Below are 26024 nucleotides of genomic sequence, written 5' to 3'. Positions count from 1 at the left end.
CAATGACGGCCTAGGCACAGTGGGTTAACTGCCTTGTTCAGAACGACAGATTTTTACCTTGTTAGCTCTGGGATTTGATCTAGCAACCTTTCGGTTACTGGCCCAACGCTCTAACCACTTACATACATTTTACAGTATTCTCTCTCTTAAGAAATATCCTTGCGCACATAGCCCCAAGTGCAGTGAGAATGTTTCCCCAACACCATGTAAGACCACTGGACGTGATCCCATTGTTGCCACTAGATGCAACCTATGCCACAAAAAGGGAAGACGCAGTACAATGCTCACAAACGCTAGGTGTTACAGTCTTTTAAAATACAGTCTTTGTCATTACAGTCATTTCAAATACTGTAGTATGCTCACAAACTTAATGAAGACCAGGTCCCATGCCATCCTCATACACTGCAGTAGCATGGCATCATACACTTTATTATAACAAAATAATGTCATTTGACACACTTGTTTACATGGCTTTTTCAAAATGTTCCCTCAAAAACTCACTGGATTATTGATGAACAAATTCTATACTCATACGGTGGGTACTGAGTATAACTATCGTATACATCATGTTATTGTGGAAAATCAAAGTAAGTACACAACAACAACAACAAAAAGTCCACTGTGGATGTTTATGGATTTATGACCGGAAATGACGACAGAATCTCACTGTGCAAAGCTTGTCGGGATACAGAGACGGCTTGAGCGCCATATTGGAGTGTAACTAACTAGCTATTGTTATAAATAGGGTCGGGGCTGCTGCTGGCTGAGTTTACATGTTTTCTACAAGTTTGTTCTAAGGAAAAGAGAAAGTTATCGGTGGGTCATGAAAGAAATGTCAGCGTAAGTTGCACACATGCTAAAGACGTTGTAATGTTGTTCACTCTTCAACATGTGTGTTGTTGTAGAAATATGATAGAATATCTAACGTTAGCTAGCTAGGCTAACGCTGCTAGCGAACGGCTATCATCACAACAATGCGAGGCTGAGGGAGTTAGCGTAGCTAACAAAGGCCTAGCTATTTGGTGCATCTGTTAACTTTGCAAACTTGCTACTCGACATCATATATATTTCTAAAGTAGCTTGGTGACTCGATGGGTTTTTATATGTCGTTGTTTGTATTTCATTGTAGCTAGCTAACGTTATCTAGCTAATTGTTGATTAACGGTATTTTGTTTATAATCAGCGCTAGTTAACGTTAGCTAGCTAACTTGTTAGCTAACGACGTTAACGTTATAGCCTTTGAGTTCCTGTTTATAGCTAGATGGTCATATAGATGTCTTGTCGTTAACGTGTACTAGCTACCCGACTTAATAGCCAACATTGTTGCTAACTAACTTGCTTACACATGCGCTAACATTAGCTGGCTGGCTTATTTTGTTGTAAACATCCCTGTCTGTGTAGTGACCAATAACAGGTCATTTGGAGCTGACGCCGGCGTCATGTTCGTTCCCTCGTTAGTTCCCTATTTGTGCTTAATCTATCCAGACCAACTCAATGAATCGGAAATGAATGAAGCACCATCAAAGTAACTTTAAGTTAGTCCACGGTTTGTGTCTTTGTGTGTTTGATTTTCACCCAGTGAGTGCGCTAAACGTAGGATGGCTCTTCAAATGCAAATATTGTTTATGGAATGTAGCGCGCTATAGAGTAAATGGGTGGCTTGGGGAGGGGGGAACACATTGATTGCTAACGTTTAGGTAGCTACGTGATAACTAATAAACATAATGCTCAAGAAGAAGTATTGACCTCAGGTGAATCAATGTAGTCAGGGCTGAATTCCACAAAGCCTGGTCTGCTCAACTCCGTTGGTGGAGTTCATCAGGAACTTCCTTCCCTGTTGCGTTTAGTCGGCTAGACTGAAGTATATGTACTGCAAACAACTTTGAACAATTCAACAGGACATCTATCATATCTATAACATACTCTTCCTCCTCTCTGTGTTGACTTGTACAGGAACTGTAACAGTATGCATGGCGGGCAGCAGCCTCAGAAACACTATGGCATTACCTCGTCCATTAGCATGGCCTTCCCCAGGGAGGTGGACCATCAGTACACACACAAGCTCAGCGAGGCCATGAAACCCTTTGGGGTGTTCGAGGATGAGGACGAACTCAACCACAGGTGAGATGGCGTTCTCATGAAATATAGGAAAAGATGCCTCCACACAGATGCATACTCCCATAGTTTATTTGTATTTTTCATTGTGCAATGTTTCCACTCGGAGGTCTTTGTCAGACTTAACTCACGCCTGGGCCCGTATTCAAAAAACGTCTGAGGAAGTGTGCTGATCTAGGATCAAGTCCTCCCCTCTCCGTATAATCTTATTCATTAAGATCTAAAACATAAAACCGATCCTGTATCAGCCGCACTCGTGCTCTGAGACTTTCAGTGAATACAGACGCTGGTTGAAGTTGAGTGGTATTTGTTCGTTTAGATGCCCTTTGTTTTGCTTAGATGTTTTCCAGGTTAAAGAGTTGTAGGTTTACGTTCTTTTCATATGTGTGTTCGGGATATGCTGGGTTTCGTAGTGGACAGGTGAATTGATTGCCGTTATGTTACTTCCCACAGACTCGCAGTTCTTGGGAAGTTGAATTCATTTGTCAAGGAATGGATTGCCGAGATCAGTGAAACGAAGGTAGGTTCCTTGAAGAACAACCATGACTGAACTGTGTGTGCATCAGTGGTTGCTTTACAGACAGCAAGTCATTCCTACTCTGCTATGATATCAATGGGAGAATGATGTGTAAGCATGCTGAGTGATATTGATGTTAATTCCCCTCAGAACCTCCCACCATCGGCGATAACCAATGTGGGGGGAAAGATCTTCACCTTTGGGTCTTACCGGCTTGGAGTTCACACTAAAGGTAATGTCCTATCCTGACTCTTAAAGAGAACACGTGCGTGTCTGCATGAGACACCTGTTGTGTGCTGTCAAAGGTATAGTTAAGTTTTGTGTGCATGTTTGTGTTGCAGGGGCGGATATTGATGCCTTGTGTGTATCGCCGCGACACGTGGAGAGGACAGACTTCTTCGACTCATTCTTTGCAAAGCTCAAACTGCACGAAGAGATCAAAGATCTACGGGTGAGGTTTAAAAAAAAAAATACAATTCTCAGGATAAAATTCGTATAGGTTAAAAAAAAAAACAAGGATTCTCATATTTTATTGAACAGAGTGCGAGAGGATGACAGTGTAGGAAAAATGAAGAGCGATTGTGTCAAAAGGCAGTAGACCAGATTGTAACCTACGTTCACACTGTAAATGTGCTGGAGGCTGAGGCATGACCACTAAAATAGCCAGTCCACAAGATATTTTCTTCATGTATATTATAGCCAACATCTGTGTGTCCTGCTGTACCTTTGACTTGGCCTGTCAAATTGCTTTAAACACGATGCACTTCTTCTTTCAGGCGGTGGAGGATGCCTTTGTACCTGTGATCAAATTCAAGTTTGACGGCATCGAGGTAAAGGGGTTTTGGATGTACAAATGGTGTCTAATTTCAACACTCTGTGAGATAGGTACACCATCAGAGTGGATTTTCACCAACCCAAATCTTTAACGATGGAGCGAACACATTCATTCTACATTCACATCCAACACATTGCCGTTCATATTGAACTAGAACAGAACCCAGGTCAGGCTGTAGATCAACCTCAACACAGTCTTGAGGTGAAGAACAGACCCTGGAAATGAGAGGTTTATGATACGCTTAGTCAGAAACGAGCTGCCGGACCCAAGATTGCGTGATTTTTTTTTTGCATATTTGAACAGAAAGCATAGGTAGCTATAGTATACTATTGGCATAAACATGATTATAACATAATCACTATTTAATCACCCAAAATCACAATATCCTGTAGTAGATACAGACTATAAGTAGTATTGGACTCCAACGTTTTAGAATTCACAAACCGCCAATAGGAGTACTGATCTAGGATCATGTTTGGCTTTTTATTTTTTTGTCCTACTGAATTAGTGGGTGGTCCCACCTGATCCTAGATCTGTACTTCTATTCAGAGACGTTGTGAAATTGAGCCCAGTGTAATTAAAGTGTACCTGCTCTGTCTTGTTGCCGGGCAGATTGACCTGCTGTTTGCACGGCTGGCTCTGCAGTCCATCCCAGATAACCTGGATCTGAGAGGAGACTCCCACCTGAGGAACCTGGACATCCGCTGCATCCGCAGCCTCAATGGTACTAATGCTCTCTTCCTGTGGTACTAATGCTCTCTTCCTGTGGTACTAATGCTCTCTTCCTGTGGTACTAATGCTCTCTTCCTGTGGTACTAATGCTCTCTTCCTGTGGTACTAATGCTCTCTTCCTGTGGTACTAATGCGCTCTCTTCCTGTGGTACTAATGCGCTCTCTTCCTGTGGTACTAATGCGCTCTCTTCCTGTGGTACTAATGCGCTCTCTTCCTGTGGTACTAGTGCGCTCTCTTCCTGTGGTACTAGTGCGCTCTCTTCCTGTGGTACTAGTGCGCTCTCTTCCTGTGGTACTAGTGCGCTCTCTTCCTGTGGTACTAGTGCGCTCTCTTCCTGTGGTACTAGTGCGCTCTCTTCCTGTGGTACTAGTGCGCTCTCTTCCTGTGGTACTAGTGCGCTCTCTTCCTGTGGTACTAGTGCGCTCTCTTCCTGTGGTACTAGTGCGCTCTCTTCCTGTGGTACTAGTGCGCTCTCTTCCTGTGGTACTAGTGCGCTCTCTTCCTGTGGTACTAGTGCGCTCTCTTCCTGTGGTACTAGTGCGCTCTCTTCCTGTGGTACTAGTGCGCGCTCTACCTGTGGTACTAGTGCGCGCTCTTCCTGTGGTACTAGTGCGCGCTCTTCCTGTGGTACTAGTAGTGATAATACATGACATTAAGCTGATGCTCTTATCCAAAGCAACTTATGCAAGCATGTGTTTTACACAGGAATTGTACCCACAACCCTTGGCGTTCAAGCACTATTCTCTACCTACTAAGCCACACAGGACTAGTACATAGTGTTCAAAACAAAAATGCTATTGCAATAAGGAATTGAGACCAAAAGCTTAAGAGAGGTTTCAAGTGTTTAATACCAAGGATGCCATGCGGCTATGGAACCCTGACCTGTTCACCGGACGTGCTACCTGTCCCAGACCTGCTGTTTTCAACTCTCTAGAGACAGCAGGAGCGGTAGAGATACTCTTAATGATCGGCTATGAAAAGCCAACTGACATTTACTCATGAGGTGCTGACTTGCTACACCCTCGATAACTAATGTGATTATTATTATTTGACCCTGCTGGTCATTTATGAACATTTGGACATCTTGGCCATGTTCTGTTATAATCTCCACCCGGCACAGCCAGAAGAGGACTGGCCACCCCTCATAGCCTTGTTCCTCTCTAGGTTTCTTCCTAGGTTCTGGCCTTTCTAGGGAGTTTTTCCTAGCCACCGTGCTTCTACACCTGCATTGCTTGCTGTTTGGGGTTTTAGGCTGGGTTTCTGTACAGCACTTTGAGATATCAGCTGATGTAAGAAGGGCTATATAAATACATTTGATTTGATCAGCTGAGTACATACAATTAGAAAGTTCACAAAACATCTTACTCTTCCCTGCTTGTAGGTGTCACCTCCCCAGCTATACATTCTGTAATCCCAGTGAGTTCCCCTCCTTTCTCCTGTGGAATGTCCACGGTCCTCTCTTTGTTTGGCCAGATATTCAGAATCTCACCACGTCCATCTTCATTTTCCTGTGCCTGACCCTGCTCTCTGATCATAGGCAATTTCCTCTTATCTGATTAGGTCAACCTTTCTAAATGAGCATACACACAGTTTCATGTCCTGAACTCCATTAATACTCCCAGTAATCATTCACTAAACAGGATACACTACAGTTTAACTTGAAACATGTTACATTTTAATAGAATCCATCAATAGTAATATACTGAACAAAAATACACATTCTTATTTACAATGATGGCCTACCAGTTTGGGGTCACTTGGAAATGTCCTTTTTTTTGTCCATTTAAAATAACATCAAATTGATCAGAAATACAGTGTAGACATTGTTAATGTTGTAAATGACTATTGTAGCTGGAAACGGCAGATTTTTATTTATTAATGGAATATCTACATGGGCGTACAGAGGCCCATTATCAGCAACCATCACTCCTGTGTTCCAATGGCACGTTGTGTTAACTAATCCAAGTTTATCATTTTAAAAGGCTAATTGAGCATTAGAAAACCCTTTTGCAATTATGTTAGCACAGCTGAAAACTGTTGTTCTGACTCAAGAAGCAATGAAACTGTCCTTCTTTAGACTAGTTGAGTATCTGGAGCATCAGCATTTTTGGGTTCGATTACAGGCTCAAAATGGCCAGAAACAACGAACTTTCTTCTGAAACTCGTCAGTCTATTCTTGTTCTGAGAGATGAAGGCTATTCCATGTGAGAAATTGCCAAAAAAAACTGAAGATCTCCTACAACACTGTGTACTACTCCCTTCACAGAACAGAGCAAACTGGCTCTAACCAGAATAGAAAGAGGAGTGTCTAGTTTGAGAAACAGACGCCTCACATGTCCTCAACTGGCAGCTTCTTTAAATAGTACCCACAAAACACCAGTCTCAACCTCAAGGGTGAAGAGGCGACTCCCTCTTTATTTATTCCTCTCTCCTCCTCCAGGCTGCAGAGTGACAGATGAGACTATAGTAATGTATTTATTCCTCTCTCCTCCAGGCTGCAGAGTGACAGATGAGACTATAGTGATGTATTTATTCCTCTCTCCTCCTCCAGGCTGCAGAGTGACAGATGAGACTATAGTGATGTGTTTATTCCTCTCTCCTCCTCCAGGCTGCAGAGTGACAGATGAGACTATAGTGATGTATTTATTCCTCTCCTCCTCCAGGCTGCAGAGTGACAGATGAGACTATAGTGATGTATTTATTCCTCTCCTCTTCCAGGCTGCAGAGTGACAGATGAGACTATAGTGATGTATTTATTCCTCTCCTCCTCCAGGCTGCAGAGTGACAGATGAGACTATAGTGATGTATTTATTCCTCTCCTCCTCCAGGCTGCAGAGTGACAGATGAGACTATAGTGATGTATTTATTCCTCCTCCTCCAGGCTGCAGAGTGACAGATGAGACTATAGTGATGTATTTATTCCTCTCCTCCTCCTCCAGGCTGCAGAGTGACAGATGAGACTATAGTGATGTATTTATTCCTCTCTCCTCCTCCTCCAGGCTGCAGAGTGACAGATGAGACTATAGTGATGTATTTATTCCTCTCCTCTTCCAGGCTGCAGAGTGACAGATGAGATCCTGTACTTGGTACCAAACAAGGAGAACTTCAGACTAACCCTGAGAGCCATCAAGCTGTGGGCCAAACGTGAGTCAGCACCTAGAATAGAATGTCATTTATTTGTCATTAATATCTACCATTTACTCATTTAGGATATTGAGGTCATTTAATATATACCATTTAATATTATAGGCTGTAATGTTTGATATTCAGCAAGACGCTTTTATCCAAAGTGACTTAAAGTAATGGGTTCATACATTTTACGTACGGGTGGTCCTGAGAATCGAACCCACTACCCTAGCATTGCAAGCGCATACCACCCTGCATCCCACTGCTGGCTTGCCTCTGAAGCTAAGCAGGGTTGGTCCCTGGATGGGAGACCAGAAGCTGCTGGATGTGGTGTGGGAGAGCCAGTAGGGGGAACTCTTCCCTCTGGTCTAAGAAGATCCCAGGGCAGGGAAGGGGACATTGCCCTGTGTAGGGTGCCATCTTTTGGATGGGACGTTAAATAGGTGCCCTGACTCTCTGTGGTCACTAAAACTCCCATGGCACTAATCGTAAGAGTAGGGGGTGTTGACCCCGGGGGTCATGGCTAAATTCCCAACCTGGCTGCATTTCCATCATGGCCACCTAATCATCCACCTCATTCCTAATTGGCATGTAATCACTCCTCACCTCTCCACTGATGGCATCACTGAGGTGGGTGCTACACATTGGTGGTGGATGAGGTGAGTTTCCACCTTACTATGTAAAGAGCTGTGACTACATGGGCTGATAGAAAGTCACTATATAAATCTATTATTACCAACTGAGTTAGAGGACCACTCTATACATCTATTATAACCAGCTGAGTTACAGAGGACCACTCTATACATCTATTATAACCAGCTGAGTTACAGAGGACCACTCTATACATCTATTATAACCAGCTGAGTTACAGAGGACCACTCTATACATCTATTATAACCAGCTGAGTTACAGAGGACCACTCTATACATCTATTATAACCAACTGAGTTACAGAGGACCACTCTATACATCTATTATAACCAGCTGAGTTACAGAGGACCACTCTGTAACTCAGCTGGTTATAATAGATGTATAGAGTGGTCCTCTGTAACTCAGCTGGTTATAATAGATGTATAGAGGACCACTCTATACATCTATTATAACCAACTGAGTTAGAGGACCACTCTATACATCTATTATAACCAGCTGAGTTACAGAGGACCACTCTATACATCTATTATAACCAGCTGAGTTACAGAGGACCACTCTATACATTAAGGCACACGTAACATTTCTAGATATATTTTAAGACTGGGAAACTAAATTGAGCTTTTTGTTATTGGACAAGTAGTTCAGATCGTAGAACTTCCCCCTTTTCTGACTGGTCTTTTCTGACTGGTCTTTACTGACTGGTCTTTTCTGACTGGTCTTTTCTGACTGGTCTTTACTGACTGGTCTTTACTGACTGGTCTTTTCTGTTTTGAACCTACTGAATATGACCCATTTTGTTAACACATTTTATGCACACGTGAATGTTAGTTGCTTTGCAATAAAGCATCTGTGAAATGGCATATCTGATTACCCCTGTCCCCCCCACCTCCTGTCCCCCAGGCCGTGGAATCTACTCCAACATGTTGGGCTTCCTGGTGGAGTCTCCTGGGCCATGCTGGTAGCCAGGACCTGCCAGCTCTACCCAACGCTGTGGCAGCCACTCTCGTACACAAGTTCTTCCTCGTCTTCTCCAAATGGTACACAAGGAGCCCCATACACTCGCTTTACATTCCATATCCAGTACTCATCCAGGATTGTGCCTTTTTTTTAAATCACAATGTATAAGGGAGACCTGACTCTAGATCAGCTCTTATCTGAGGCACTGTGTGAGTATGGGCCCTGATTATTTAAATGGGTGTGATGATATGGGCCCTGGTTAGTTTAAATGGGTGTGATGATATGGGCCCTGGTTAGTTTAAATGGTGTGATGGTATGGGCCCTGGTTAGTTTAAATGGGTGTGATGATATGGGCACTGATTAGTTTAAATGGGTGTGATGATATGGGCCCTGATTAGTTTAAATGGGTGTGATGATATGGGCCCTGATTAGTTTAAATGGGTGTGATGATATGGGCCCTGATTAGTTTAAATGGGTGTGATGATATGGGCCCTGATTAGTTTAAATGGGTTTGATGATATGGGCACTGATTAGTTTAAATGGGTTTGATGATATATGCCCTGATTAGTTTAAATGGGTTTGATGATATATGCCCTGATTAGTTTAAATGGGTGATGATGATATGGGCCCTGATTAGTTTAAATGGGTTTGATGATATGGGCCCTGATTAGTTTAAATGGGTTTGATGATATGGGCCCTGATTAGTTTAAATGGGTGTGATGATATGGGCCCTGATTAGTTTAAATGGGTGTGATGATATGGGCCCTGATTAGTTTAAATGGGTGATGATGATATGGGTAGCCTGTATAGTGGATGACCCGCTATGATAAATAAATATTGTTGCTTTTAAATCTCCATTGTTTTGAAAGGCTATCAATTCACTCAATCTGTTCTGTAGGGAATGGCCGAATCCTGTGCTTTTGAAACAGCCTGAAGACAGCAATCTGAATCTACCTGTTTGGGATCCACGAGTAGGTGTCTGCTGTTGAGTGTGTGTGTGTGTTCGAGATGCACAAATTCCACAAGAAATATATGGGATGAACAAAACAAATTGATAAAATGCTTATTTTGAAGATGCTGTGTGTCTGTGGGGGATAAAGCTGCTCTTGCCCTGTGCCAACTCTGCTCTCTACCCGTTTCCAGGTGAACCCATCAGACAGGTACCACCTGATGCCCATCATCACGCCAGCCTACCCCCAGCAGAACTCCACCTACAACGTCTCCACTTCCACACGCACCATCATGAGCGAGGAGTTCAAATACGGTGGGTACCTAACTCCTGACCCTAACCTGGCTGATCTAGGATCAGGCCCCCCCCGTCCATATTATCATGTTCATTATGAGCTAAAAGGCTAAACTGATCCTAGATCAGGCCACCAATACATAAATATGTAGGCAGGTGTGACTGCGAGTCGCTTTGGATAAATGTGTCTGCAAAATGGCAAAAAATAAATAAATATTTCTCCCTATATTTACAGCAGGATTAATCTCTAAAAGCTTTTTACATATTATTACACCATGTAGTGAGGAGGTATCTGTATGAGAGGAGACCCTAACCAACCTAGAGAATTCTCCACCTCCCCCCTAAACAGAGACTCTCTCAGGAAAGCAATGGCCAAATGTCCCCTCCACTTCTGAAATCCGGAACATGTGAAGTCATGATTTGTCCAAATGATCAGTTGGGGGGGGGGGGGGAGGGAATCTGGGCAACGGGAATAAAGTTCCTCGTTAATCGTTGCATCCCACATTCTGTTCACGGTTGCTATGATACCGTCCTATGTTACATGCGTCTGTTCACAAGAGATGACTAAATGTCTTTCATCCAACAGGTCTCAGTGTCACAGATGACATCCTTCAGGGGAAAAGCGACTGGTCCAAACTGTTCCATCCGCCCAACTTTTTCCTGAAGTACAAGTACGTATTTATATATTTCAATGTTTATTTCCCTGTTTTTTTTTTTTTTTAAGGCATTTTAAATGTTGAAATAGTTGAACGGTGTTTATTTGCATGCCAATTTATGTTTTGTCTTTAACAGGCATTATATTGTTCTGACTGCCAGTGCATCCACAGAAGAAAACCAATTAGAATGGTAAGTGTTTTACATGGGAATGTGGCGCTCCTAAGGGCCTATAAGATCTGTTTGGCGTCTTACCCTAGGCAAACAAGTCAAACCGGTAAAAGCCAGACTTTTCTATTATATTGACAAGATAGTCGAGTGACCGCTCTAACAATGGAAATACGTGTCCTCAAAGATGGAAGGCAGGCGGGAGTAGGTGAAATCAGGTGTGACTCTTCTAGCTCATTGTCCAAATCCCTGAGCTGGTTCCTTCCTCACCAGCAACTGAGTTAGGAAGGACGTCTATCTTTGTAGTGACTGAATCGTTTGATACACCATCCAAAGTATAATAACTTCACCATTTTCAAATGGATATTCAATGTCTGCTTTTTTAAAAACCGATCTACCAGTAGGTGCCCTTTGCGAGGCATTGGAAAACCTCGCTTATTTTAATTTCTTCATTCATTTGTAAACTTTTTTTTTTTTTTTTTTTTTTTTTAAACTTTATTCCACTTTGACATTATGGGTATTGTGTGTAGGCCAGTTGCACAAAATATCAATTGAATCCATTTTAAATTCAGGCTGTAACACAATAAAATGTGGAAAAAGTCAAGGAGTGTGAATACTTTCTGAAGGAATAATATTGACAAATAGCCATTCACAACATTTTCAGAAATTTAAACAGTGCTTTGTACAAGATTCCAAATTCTCGTCATGAATGGATAAATGGAATGCTCAAAGGCTCTAACAAGGCGTCCATTCTAAAAGGTGTCCCAACTCTAAAGATATGTCTCTGACCCCAGTAATGTAATGAACCTCCTGTCTGTTCCTCTCCCTCTAGGATCGGTCTGGTGGAGTCTAAGATCCGTGTCCTGGTGGGGAACCTGGAGAGGAACGAGTACATCACCCTGGCACACGTCAACCCCACATCCTTCCCCGGGAACAAGGAGAGCTGTAGCGAGTGAGTCTCTACACTCCACACCTTTTGAAGTTTGAAGGCACCAGAAATATTGGAGTTGTGTTCATTAGGGCACAAGACGGAAACCTTTTTTTTTTTTTTAAACCTTTGTGCACTGAGCAAGTTTATTTTGCATGGCCTTGCCCGCGTAGGTGGAGATTTCACTTAAAGGAATACTTAGAGGTTTTGGCACTGAGGCCCTTTATCTACTTCCGCAGAGACAGATGAACTCGTGAATATCATTTTGCGTGCAGTTTGAAGGAAGTTGCTAATTAGCGCTAGCGCAATCGCTAACTAGAATTAGCACAATGACTGGAAGGCTGTGGTTATATGCTTCATTCCGCTAATGCTAGTTAGCATTTTTTACATTTACATTTGAGTCATTTAGAAAACACTTATCCGTAGCGACTTAGTTATTGGATCGATCTTAAGGTAGCTAGGTGAGACAACCACGTCTTAGTCATAGTAACTACATTTTACATCAAAGTAGCGACAAGCAAAGTCGGTGCTAGTAGGGGAAGAGAAGTGCTAGTGGGAAGAATTCACGGTTGTTTGTTTTTTAGTGAGGCACCCCGCAGGACGAACTGATTGTTTTTTAGTGGGGCACCACACAGGACGAACTGATTGTTTTTTAGTGGGGCACCCCGCAGGACGAACTGATTGTTTTTTAGTGAGGCACCACACAGGACGAACTGATTGTTTTTTAGTGAGGCACCACACAGGACGAACTGATTGTTTTTTTAGTGGGGCACCCCGCAGGACGAACTGATTGTTTTTTAGTGAGGCACCCCGCAGGACGAACTGATTGTTTTTTAGTGAGGCACCCCGCAGGACGAACTGATTGTTTTTTAGTGAGGCACCCCGCAGGACGAACTGATTGTTTTTTAGTGAGGCACCCCGCAGGACGAACTGATTGTTTTTAGTGAGGCACCCCGCAGGACGAACTGATTGTTTTTTAGTGAGGCACCCCGCAGGACGAACTGATTGTTTTTTAGTGGGGCACCCCGCAGGACGAACTGATTGTTTTTTAGTGAGGCACCACACAGGACGAACTGATTGTTTTTTTAGTGGGGCACCCCGCAGGACGAACTGATTGTTTTTTAGTGGGGCACCCCGCAGGACGAACTGATTGTTTTTTAGTGAGGCACCCCGCAGGACGAACTGATTGTTTTTTAGTGAGGCACCCCGCAGGACGAACTGATTGTTTTTTAGTGAGGCACCCCGCAGGACGAACTGATTGTTTTTTAGTGAGGCACCCCGCAGGACGAACTGATTGTTTTTTAGTGAGGCACCCCGCAGGACGAACTGATTGTTTTTTAGTGAGGCACCCCGCAGGACGAACTGATTGTTTTTTAGTGAGGCACCACGCAGGACGAACTGATTGTTTTTTAGTGAGGCACCCCGCAGGACGAACTGATTGTTTTTTAGTGAGGCACCACGCAGGACGAACTGATTGTTTTTTAGTGAGGCACCACACAGGACGAACTGATTGTTTTTTAGTGAGGCACCACACAGGACGAACTGATTGTTTTTTAGTGAGGCACCCCGCAGGACGAACTGATTGTTTTTTAGTGAGGCACCCCGCAGGACGAACTGATTGTTTTTTAGTGAGGCACCACACAGGACGAACTGATTGTTTTTTAGTGAGGCACCACACAGGACGAACTGACTCAAGCTGCCACCAGGGAGCACATGGAGACGATTTGGAACTTGTCTGTCTTGAATGATCAGATTTGAAACATTTTTAGATGTTTGATAAATGTCATAGATAAAATGTACCCAGCTGATATTTGTGTCGTCTTCCAAAAGGAACGAGTTTGTCTCCATGTGGTTCATTGGGATCATCTTCAAGAAAGTGGAGAACACAGAGAGCGTCAACATCGACCTGACCTACGACATCCAGTCCTTCACAGACACAGGTAATACCATACACACACACACACACACACACACACACACACACACACACGGTTAGTTCACCCAAATTACAAAATGACCTATTGGTTTCCTTAGGCTGTAACAGACTGCTGACAACAGTCCATGCTTTGGTTTAGTTTCCCTGGCACGGTTTCCACATGCTCACGTTTTAGCATTTGTGGCACAAATCCCATTCAATTCATGGGACTGATATTAGCATTTTTGGCGCATCATGTTCAAATCATCTTTAAGTGACTTCGTTGAGCTTCACAATCAATTCTAGATACTTTTGGATGATTTGAACAGGATGTGCGAAAAATGCTAATATCACTCCCATGAATTGAATGGGATTTGTGCCACAAATGCTAAAGCTTTAGCATGTGGAAACAGTGCTAGGAAACTAAACCAAAGCATGAATTGCTGTCAAATTGTGTCCATAGACTGCTTATATGCTAAGGAAACCAATGTGTAATTTAATAATTTGAGTGAACTATCCCTTTTACATCTGTCTATGCTGGTAGAGGGAGCTCTAAATGACTCCATGTCCCACGACCCCTTTCTGCAGTTTACAGGCAGGCCAACAACATCACCATGCTGAAGGATGGGATGAAGATCGAAGCGACGCACGTGAAGAAGAAGCAGCTCCACCAGTACCTTCCTGTTGAGCTGGTGCAGAGGAAGAAGAGGGTAGGATGAATGCTCTCTTCAGGCAGAGGCTCCGTTCCTTTCTGACATTCCTGGTCTCCTCCTCAATCGGATTTCAAGGGCCCTCCCCTCGGCCCTTGTTCTCAATGCGTTTTGAGAAGAGGGCCAGGAGAGGGGATATTGAGAAAAGCCAATGTGTAGTTTAGACATATTTATTTAAGAAATGCATTTGAACGAATCATCATCTTTGTACTAAGTTTTTGTTCTCTCCTTGTCCCTCTCGCTTCCTCCTTCCCACACCCATCTTTCCCCACTCCCCTCACTGCAGAGCATAGTGGAGCTGAACCCCAACTCCAATGGCGGGACTTCCAAGCGTTCCTCTCTCGATGCCAGTCAGCTGGACAGTTCCAGAGACACTGACTCCGGGACTCCCTTCAGCTCTCCCACCTCCGTCTGCAAGCCGTCCAGGCCGGCCGCCTCGGACACAGACGACAGGTGGGTACTCCTCACATAGAACAGGGGAGAACCAGGGACACTTGTAGAATTAAGCAATAAGGCACGAAGGGGGTGTGGTATATGGCCAATATACCACGGCTAAGGGCTGTTCTTAAGCAAGTGCCTGGTTACAGCCCTTAGCCGTGGTATATCGGCCATATACCACAAACCCCCAAGGTGCCTTATTGCTATTATAAACTGGGTACCAACGTAATTAGAGCAGTAAAAAGACATGTTTTGTCATACCCGTGGTATACGGTCGGATATACCACAGCTGTCAGCCAATCAGCATTCAGGACTCGAGCCACCCAGTTTATAATATGTTCAAGGCTACAGCAGAAGATCTGTCACATGTAGTTTATACTTGTAGCTCATCACTACTTAACATAATGGTACCATTTGACACAAAGTTTTAGGATTTCCCCCCCCCCCAAAATTAATTATTCCAAGATACAGATGTCAACATTTTCTTTCCACAATTGACAAAATAAATGAAATGTGTATTTTTATTAGTTCATACTCCTTGTTTCAGGTCATCATAACATGTTTAACTTAATAGCGCAATGATGAATATAACGATATTCCTCTTGTCGTTCTGTGCCGTGCAGTTTGACACCCCCCAAGGTGCCAGTCTCTCTGTTTGTGGAGACCAGCTCCTCAGTGCCAGACGTCTCTCCACCCAGGACCAATCAGGAGCAGGGTTTGTCCATCCCCGTCATTGGATCAAGTGAGTGTCCAGAGTTCGTCTCTCCTCTCAGATATACATGGTCTACATACTAGTGTTGTTGAAAGTCACTGCTGTGAAAAATTGCACTTAAAGTAGTGTTGAAATGTGGTTGATTGGGTTAGTAACCTGCCTCCCTCTCAATCATTCTCTCACTCTCCCCCTCTGTTTTTTTCCTCATTTCTCTCACTCCTTTCTCTTTGTCTCTCTTTCTCCCTTCTCTTTCTCCTAACCTCCTCTTTCCTCCTCTCTCCCTATAGAGTCCGAGCCCTCTGCCCCAACGGGCCCAGTCGGTAGCACCATTCCTACAGTAGTGGGTAGGAGCATGGTCTCTCTCCCTGGCAGCACCAGCTCCACAGAGCAGAACGGAGCCAAGAGGCTCCACTCCCCTACGCTGGAGGATCAGTCCAAGAGACTGAAAGACGGTGCAGAGCCGGTGAGTTGAATTTGCTATTGTAAAATGAATACACAGACTCTCCAGAACACAGGTTACATCTAGATTACTCAGCAGAAGCTCTACATGGAAACGTATATTGCAGGCTTGCTAGAGCTCCCGTAGAAAACAATGACTCCTGTCAGTTTGAACAGAAACAATGGTAGCTACCGACACTCCTATTGTCTCTGTCCTTTGTGTACAGCTGGCTGATGTCTTGACCTTCAAGGAACCCCTGTTTTACCCCCCCCCCCCCCCCCCCCGTTAGCGCGATTCAAGAAAGGCACGCGACAGCCCCACAATTAAAAAGACACATGTCCTTTGTTGGTGTGAATGCCACTTAGTGATTTGACACTGAACATTCAAGTTGTGTTATATTACTCATTATGTTTTTCACCCCCAGGTGAGTCCTCCAGCAGGCAGCACCATTCCTACAGTAGTAGGCAGGAGCGTTGTACCCTGCCTGGGCTCCTCTAGAGATACAACCAGCCCGACAGAGCAGAACCAGAACGGAGCCACCGCTGCATCCAAGAGACCTCACTCCCCCACACAGGACGGACTCCCCAAGAGGATACGAGACACTGCACATCTGGTGAGGAGAGGGTGTGGTCCCTGGATGGATATGTCCAGGACTATCCTCCACGTCCAGACTAAATCCTGTCAAATGCTTCATAGACTAACAGTGAAATGCTTTCTTAAGACTTATTTTCCAACAATGCAGAGTTAAAGATCAAATATAGAAATAGTGACATGAGGAATAAATACAAAGTGGATAACAATGAGTAAAAATAACATGGATATATATACAGGAAGTAGCCGGTAGTAACATGGCTATATACAGGAAGTAGCAGGTAATAAAATGCTATATACAGGAAGTAGCTATGTACATATAGGAAGAGGTAAAGTGACTAGGCAACAGGATAGATAATAGACAGTCTATTTCAGCGTGTGGGCCGAGTCCAGGTTCTCTCATGCATGGCTGTGTTGCTTGCCTCGGAAACGAGCATAAGGCATTTAGCTCTTCTGGTAGGCTCATGTTGCTGGGCAGCTTGCGACTGGGTTTCCCTTTGTAATCCGTGATAGTGTGCAAGCCCTGCCACATCCGACGTGCGTCAGAGCTGGTGTAGTAGGATTCAATCTTATTCCTGTATTGCTGCTTTGCCTGTTTAATGGCTTGTCGGAGGTCATAATGGGATTTCCTGTAAGCTTCCGGATTAGTGTCAAATCAAATCAAGTTTATTTTATATAGCCCTTCTTACATCAGCTAATATCTCGAAGTGCTGTACAGAAACCCAGCCTAAAACCCCAAACAGCAAGCAATGCAGGTGTAGAAGCACGGTGGCTAGGAAAAACTCCCTAGAAAGGCCAAAACCTAGGAAGAAAGTAGTGAGTGAGTGTCCCACTCATTGAAAGCGGCAGCTCTAGTCTTTAGCTCAGTGTGGATGTTGCCTGTAATCCATGGCTTCTGGTTGGGATATGTATGTACGGTCACTGGGGACAAGGTCACCGATGCACTTATTAATCACCCTTTTCACTATTGTCTCACTGGAGCTGTATAAATATAAATTGAGGAAAACGTTTTTGCACAGGTTAATGAGGTCATGATGTTGTCAGTCTCTCACTTTCTCTCACTCTCTCTCCAGCTGGTGTCCGGCGATGACTCTACATTCAAGGAGCCGTTCCCTTTATCTAGCGACGGCCAGGAGCAAGGGGACGGGGTGAACGTCGTGAGTCCTCTTCTCTCAACCCACTGCACTCCGAACACCGACTGAACTCTAGAAATACACACCTCACATTATTCAGAGATTTTATGTCAGTCGATTATTGCATTTCATTTAGTTTTGTTTCTCTTAACAGGAACGTCTTGGTGGGGTGAAGGCTATGCCTATTCCAACTATCGACTCATCAAGAACACAGGTACTGACTTTTATTAGCTGGAATGCATGAAAGCAGTCTTCAAATTAATAGTTGATTTGAAATCTCATAATGTCTGTGTTCATGCATGTGTGTGCACGTGTCTGCTTTTGTTTCTCTCGCCATGTGTGTGTCCATTCTCCAGAGACTTCCCAGTATGGAGCTGCCAGATGTGACCTCTCCCCTCCCCAGCAGTAACCACCAGCGGGTGGTGAAGAACTCCATCAGACTAGCCCTCAACAGGCACAGGTAACCCCAGGTAACGCCCCCCCCCCCTCCCCTCCCAAACCCCTTCCTTCACAAGGCCAGGACCTACAACACTGACTAGCTCCAGACCTGAGAGATCCAAAATCAAGACTACTGTGGTAAAACCTAGTGAGGAAGCCGATTTTAACTCTCCCGCTCACCCCACCCTGTCACTGGACGATGGGCAACGGCAGTCCCTTGTTCCTCAAAAAATGTCATCTCTGTTTCTACGGTCCTTCCCAGTTGAGCCTGAAGCAGAAATGAAAAGGCTGATTTCAGATTGGGTTGGAGAAGAGTTGGATTTATTTATTTATTTTTGTAAATTTTCCCCCTCTTCCTTTACTGTGTGTAGTTGTGTTTTAAATGGCCTTAACGTGTCGATGCTTGCTACTACACCGGTCTGTACCATCCTAATGTTTTGACAAATGGAAACTTCTACAATAGGTGTAGTTTATTGTACATAGCTCGTCTTTAAAAAAGAAAAAAAAAGAATCACAGACGTTTAGTAACAGTCCGTACAGCTGTTATAGTTTTATGATCTAAAATGAAAAGAAAAAAAATGTTTCAAAAATGTATTGTCAACTGCATCACAACGTGACCTTGATAGCCAATCTCAGCCTTCCCACCAAGTAGACTCCGCAACCTGGGTTGTGTTCATTTGGGCGCAACATATGAAAATGTTTTGCAACAGAAACCTAAAATGAGAATTCCTTTTAGGACAAGTTCAGATAGTACCTCCCTTTTTTCTTCCTGTATGTTCCTAGGTTGGTTAACAGGACCTCCTGTGTATGTCCCCCCCCCCCTCTAGGTTGGTTAACAGGACCTCCTGTGTATGTCCCCCCCCCCCCCCCTCTAGGTTGGTTAACAGGACCTCCTGTGTATGCCCCCCCCCCCTCTAGGTTGGTTAACAGGACCTCCTGTGTATGTTCCCCCCCCCCCCCCCCTCCTCTAGGTTGGTTAACAGGACCTCCTGTATGTTCCCCCCCTCTTGGTTAACAGGACCTCCTGTGTATGTGTCCCCCCCTCTTGGTTAACAGGACCTCCTGTGTATGTGTCCCCCCCCTCTAGGTTAACAGGACCTCCTGTGTATGTCCCCCCCCTCTAGGTTAACAGGACTTCCTGTGGATGTCCCCACCCCCCCCTTCTAGGTTGGTTAACAGGACCTCCTGTGTATGTCCCCCCCCTCCCCTCTTGGTTAACAGGACCTCCTGTGTATGTCTCCCCCCCCCCCCCCCCCCTCTCTTGGTTAACAGGACCTCCTGTGTATGTCTCTCCCCCCCCCCCCCCCCTCTTGGTTAACAGGACCTCCTGTGTATGTCTCCCCCCCCCCCCCTCTTGGTTAACAGGACCTCCTGTGTATGTCTCCCCCCCCCCCCTCTTGGTTAACAGGACCTCCTGTGTATGTCCCCCCCCCCCCCCCTCTTGGTTAACAGGACCTCCTGTGTATGTCCCCCCCCCCCCCCCCCTCCCTCTCTTGGTTAACAGGACCTCCTGTGTATGTCTCTCTCCCCCCCCCCCTCTTGGTTAACAGGACCTCCTGTGTATGTCTCTCCCCCCCCCCCCCCCCCCTCTTGGTTAACAGGACCTCCTGTGTATGTCGTCGTCCCCCCCCCCCCCCCCCCCCCCTCTTGGTTAACAGGACCTCCTGTGTATGCCCCCCCCCCTAGGTTGGTTAACAGGACCTCCTGTGTATGCCCCCCCCTCTAGGTTGGTTAACAGGACCTCCTGTGTATGTTCCCCCCCCCCCCCCCTCTAGGTTGGTTAACAGGACCTCCTGTGTATGTTCCCCCCCCCCCCCTCTAGGTTGGTTAACAGGACCTCCTGTGTATGTCCCCCCCCCCCCCCTCTAGGTTGGTTAACAGGACCTCCTGTGTATGTTCCCCCCCCCCCCTCTGGGTTGGTTAACAGGACCTCCTGTGTATGTCCCCCCCCCCCTCCCTCTGGGTTGGTTAACAGGACCTCCTGTATGTCCCCCCTCTTGGTTAACAGGACCTCCTGTGTATGGTCCCCCCCCCCCCCCCTCCCTCTGGGTTGGTTAACAGGACCTCCTGTATGTCCCCCCTCTTGGTTAACAGGACCTCCTGTGTATGTCCCCCCCCCCCCTCCCTCTGGGTTGGTTAACAGGACCTCCTGTATGTCCCCCCTCTTGGTTAACAGGACCTCCTGTATATGTCCCCCCCCTCTAGGTTAACAGGACCTCCTGTATGTCCCCCCTCTTGGTTAACAGGACCTCCTGTGTATGTCCCCCCCCCCCCTCCCTCTGGGTTGGTTAACAGGACCTCCTGTATGTCCCCCCTCTTGGTTAACAGGACCTCCTGTATATGTCCCCCCCCTCTAGGTTAACAGGACCTCCTGTATATGCCCCCCCCCTCTAGGTTAACAGGACCTCCTGTATGTTCTCTCTCTCAAGCTTTGACAGCCACTAGAATAGAGAACCAACTCTCCTGGAGATCTACTGGGTATTGTAGGCTTTTGCTCCAGCCCTGCACTAGATTCACACACCTGATTCAGCCAACCAGGGTCCTGAGGGGCAGATCATTAGTAGAATCAGGTGTTTTATAGTAGGGTTGGAACACAACCCTGCGTGCGGTAGGCTACCGTTCCCCAGGCAGCGCCAGAACCCAGGGAATGTACTAAACATGAGGGACTGGACGGGGTGTGTTGCGCTAGCAGGGTCATGGTTGTGAGGTGGTTCACCACTGGGTTTGTTTGCGGAAAGGGTTTCAAGCTTTTGCTGGTGTGTGTGTGAGGATGTTGGTGTACATGAGTTAGTGTGTGTGTTGTAATTCCCTCAGTGTGGGGTGTTGGCCCTCTGCACCTCCTGTGGAGGTTCTTAAACATGGCGTCTCCTGGGTTCATCCTGGCCTGAGTCCCAAATAGCACCCTATTCTGTATATAGTGTACTACTTTTGACCAGAGCCTTAAACGGCCCTGGTCGATACGTACGGCCCCCGGTCGATAGAAGTGTCCTATGTAGGGAATAGGGTGCCGTTTCAGATGCAGTCTGGTCGAGGAGTTGACCTCTCAAATCAAATTTCAGGACTCATACTCACAACATTTCTGAGTACGAGTACTGATCTAGGATCAGGTCCCCCTTGTCTATATAATGTTGTTCGTATTAAGCAATCAAGCACGAAGGGGGTGTGGTATATGGCCAATATTCCACGGCTAAGGGCTGTTCTTAACCACGACGCAACGCGGAGTGCCTGGATACAGCCATTAGCCTTGATATATTGCCCATGTACCACAGTCACCCAAGGTGCTTTATTGCTGTTATAAACTAATTATCAACGTAATTACAGCAGTAAACAATAAATGTTTTGTCATACCCGTGGTATACGGGTCTGATATACCACGGCTGTCAGCCAATCAGCATTCAGGGCTTGAACCACACAGTTTATAATCTGATTTAAACGGCCAAACCGACTGTCGATCAGCGGTGTTGCTCTGAGACCCGTCGAGTACAAGCCCTGCTCTCCGTTAAACAGTGATCTCTCTCCATTCTACCCTGGTCAGGTGTACAGAAAGCATCTGTGACCCGCATCCCAACTGGCACCCTATTCCCTACATGGGGCTCTGGTCAAGAGTAGTGCACTAAATAGGGTTTAGGGTGTTATTTGGGACGCACCCTATGTATTTAACAGGCGTATTCTCTTCATTCATATTTTTTGTTTTCTTATTGCTTTGTGTGTATTTGTACCGTTTTTATATCATCCGTTCTAGCAGCTGAACGCTCTCAATGACTTTTACACCACTCTGTTTTCAACAACTTTCTCTGTGCTTCTTGGAGAAACAATTAGCAGGTCATTTATCAGTTGTTTTTTTGTAGGGCAACAAGTTGTATTGGAAAGTATTTTTGTATGTATTGTCTATCACCTTTAAATGAGACCATTAAATCCATAAAACCCCTAGCTTTCCTTTGTCATGTTTTGTATCTCATTGACTCTGTTCCCTGTAGACTCTAGACAGTCATTGTATCATTTAAAATGTTATAAAATATATTTTCAATAACCTAAAACATTGTATTTTCAGCTTTTTGAAGCTGAAAGTAAAATGCACAGAACGGCTCTACCGCTTACCAGACTGTCTTTAAATGGGAATGACAAGTCTATAACTCACATTTCTATGGGAAACTGAAATCATGTCTTACAACTACATAATGGACCTATGTTTATTATCAATCAGGCTTCTATTAAGAATCAATGAATTAGTCACCACTAACGTCACCCTGTAACAACACTCTTAAGGCTTTCGGTGGGGTCCAGCCGCACGGAATGATGCAATGGGACTGGACTGGTTTTAGATGAATGGGACTGGACTGGTTTTAGATGAATGTTGCAATGGAACTGGACTGGTTTTAGATGAATGTTGCAATGGAACTAGACTGGTTTTAGATGAATGTTGTACTGGACTGGACTGGTTTTAGATGAATGGGACTGGACTGGTTTTAGATGAATGTTGTACTGGCCTGGACTGGTTTTAGATGAATGATGCAATGGGACTGGACTGGTTTTAGATGAATATTGCAATGGAACTGGACTGGACTGGTTTTAGATGAATGTTGTAATGGGACTGGACTGGACTGGTTTTAGATTAATGTTGCAGTGGGACTGGACTGGTTTTAGATGAATGTTGCAATGGAACTGGACTGGACTGGTTTTAGATGAATGTTGTACTGGACTGGACTGGTTTTAGATTAATGTTGCAATGGGACTGGACTGGTTTTAGATGAATGTTGTACTGGACTGGACTGGTTTTAGAAGAATGTTGTAATGGGACTGGACTGGTTTTAGATGAATGTTGTACTGGACTGGACTGGTTTTAGATTAATGTTGTACTGGACTGGACTGGTTTTAGATGAATGTTGCAATGGGACTGGACTGGTTTTAGATGAATGTTGGACTGGACTGGTTTTAGATGAATGTTGTACTGGACTGGACTGGTTTTAGATTAATGTTGCAATGGGACTGGACTGGTTTTAGATGAATGTTGTAATGGGACTGGATTGGTTTTAGATGAATGTTGCAATGGGACTGGACTGGTTTTAGATGAATGTTGTAATGGGACTGGACTGGTTTTAGATGAATGTTGTAATGGGACTGGACTGGTTTTAGATGAATGTTGTAATGGGACTGGACTGGTTTTAGATGAATGTTGTAATGGGACTGGACTGGTTTTAGAGGAATGTTGTAATGGGACTGGACTGGTTTTAGATGAATGTTGTAATGGGACTGGACTGGTTTTAGATGAATGTTGTAATGGGACTGGACTGGACTGGTTTTAGATGAATGTTGTAATGGGACTGGACTGGTTTTAGATGAATGTTGTAATGGGACTGGACTGGACTGGTTTTAGATGAATGTTGTAATGGGACTGGACTGGACTGGTTTTAGATGAATGTTGTAATGGGACTGGACTGGTTTTAGATGAATGTTGTAATGGGACTGGACTGGTTTTAGATTAATGTTGTAATGGGACTGGACTGGACTGGTTTTAGATGAATGTTGTAATGGGACTGGACTGGTTTTAGATGAATGTTGTAATGGAACTGGACTGGTTTTAGATGAATTGTACAGCATATCAACACATCAGATGTTGATCCCTTCAGTGTTTATTAGTATGGAAAGCAAATCAGATCCTGTAGCGCAGTGAAAGATACTGTGGTCAGGATGCCAATGTCGTTTCAACGTCTTTTATCTACAATGGATCTAAAACTGCAGACAAAACAACGTGAACCATTTATAATGAATCCGTTTGTGAGACTACCTGGTTGGCACCGTTGATGCAGGCAGTGCCTGGTGAAGTCTTCGTACCTTCTGTCCAGTACTGGTAACACTAAAGCCAAAGAGCTTGTTTCATCGAAAACCAATTCCATTAAGACAAGGAGTTACTTAGAAATGTTTAATGGCAATAATGCCTGAAACAATTGGCAATGTACAGTGCCATGGCCTGTAGGCTACGGTAGTGGGATCATCCACTGTACATCTGGTCTGCTACATACAGTCATGGCCAAAAGCATTGAGAATGACACAAATATTCATTTCCACAAAGTTTGCTGCTTCAGTGTCTTTAGATATTTTTGTCAGATGTTACTATGGAATACTGAAGTATAATTACAAGCATTTCATAAGTGTCAAAGGCTTTTATTGACAATTACATGAAGTTGATGCAAAGGGTCAATATTTGTAGACCTCTGCAATCCGCCCTGGCATGCTGTCAATTAACTTCTGGGCCACATCCTGACTGATGGCAGCACATTCTTGCATAATCAATGCTTGGAGTTTGTCAGAATTTGTGGGTTTTTGTTTGTCCACCCATCTCTTGAGGATTGACCACAAGTTCTCAATGGGATTCAGGTCTGGGGAGTTTCCTGGCCATGGACCCAAAATATTGATGTTTTGTTCCCCGAGCCACTTATGGCAAGGTGCTCCATCATGCTGGAAAAGGCATTGTTCGTCACCAAACTGTTCCTGGATGGTTTGGAGAAGTTGCTCTTGGAGGATGTGTTGGTACCATTCTTTATTCATGGCTGTGTTCTGAGGCAAAATTGTGAGTGAGCCCACTCCCTTGGCTGAGAAGCAACCCCACACATGAATGGTCTCAGGATGCTTTACTGTTGGCATGACACAGGACTGATGGTAGTGCTCACCTTGCTTTCTCCAGACAAGCTTTTTTCTGGATGCCCCAAACAATCGGAAAGGGGATTCATCAGAGGAAATGACTTTACCCCAGTCCTCAGCAGTCCAATCCCTGTACCTTTTGCAGAATATCAGTCTGTCCCTGATGTTTTTCCTGGAGAGAAGTGGCTTCTTTGCTGCCCTTCTTGACACCAGGCCATCCTCCAAAAGTCTTCGCCTCACTGTGCGTACAGATGCACTCACACCTGCCTGCTGCTATTGCTGAGCAAGATCTGTACTGGTGGTGCCCCGATCCCGCAGCTGAATCAACTTTAGGAGACGGTCCTGGCTCTTGCTGGACTTTCTTGGGTGCCCTGAAGCCTTCTTCACAACAATTGAACCGCTCTCCTTGAAGTTCTTGATGATCCGATAAATGGTTGATTTAGGTGCAATCTTACTGGCAGCAATATCCTTGCCTGTGAAGCCCGTTTTGTGCAAAGCAATGATGACGGCACGTGTTTCCTTGCAGGTAACCATGTTTGACAGAGGAAGAACAATGATTCCAAGAACCACCCTCCTTTTGAAGCTTCCAGTCTGTTATTCGAACTCAATCAGCATGACAGAGTGATCTCCAGCCTTGTCCTCGTCAACACTCACACCTGTGTTAATGAGAGAATCACTGACATGATGTCAGCTGGTCCTTTTGTTGCAAGGCTGAAATGCAGTGGAAATGTTTTTTGGGATTCAGTTCATTTTCATGGCAAAGTGGGACTTTGCAATTAATTGCAATTCATCTGATCACTCTTCATAACATTCTGGAGTATATGCAAATTGCCATCATACAAACTGAGGCAGCAGACTTTGTGAAAATGTATAGTTGTGTCATTCTCAAAACTTTTGGCCATGACTGTACACACAATCACATTAGTGGAAACGGAGGGTGTTCTCAGGACAGGCCTGGTTGTAGCTAGATCCTAACCCATTTCCTAACCTTAACCTAATTCTCCTAACCTGCCACTTTAATTATACTAACCTGCGTAAGTTCTCCTAACCTGCTACGAAAAGTCACTTCTAGTCAAAACCGGC

The 26024-nt window shown here is 44.7% G+C and overlaps 1 pseudogene; it reads left to right on the top strand.

Annotated features, from left to right (window-relative positions):
* The first annotated feature begins 698 nt into the window (after positions 1–698).
* On the top strand, positions 699–19166 carry LOC120035943 (annotated as a pseudogene).
* The last annotated feature ends 6858 nt before the right edge of the window (positions 19167–26024 follow it).

This window comes from Salvelinus namaycush, unplaced genomic scaffold (assembly GCF_016432855.1).
Source record: "Salvelinus namaycush isolate Seneca unplaced genomic scaffold, SaNama_1.0 Scaffold1161, whole genome shotgun sequence".
Taxonomy (NCBI): Eukaryota; Metazoa; Chordata; class Actinopteri; order Salmoniformes; family Salmonidae; genus Salvelinus; species Salvelinus namaycush.
This window is presented reverse-complemented; position numbering and strand designations above follow the sequence as displayed.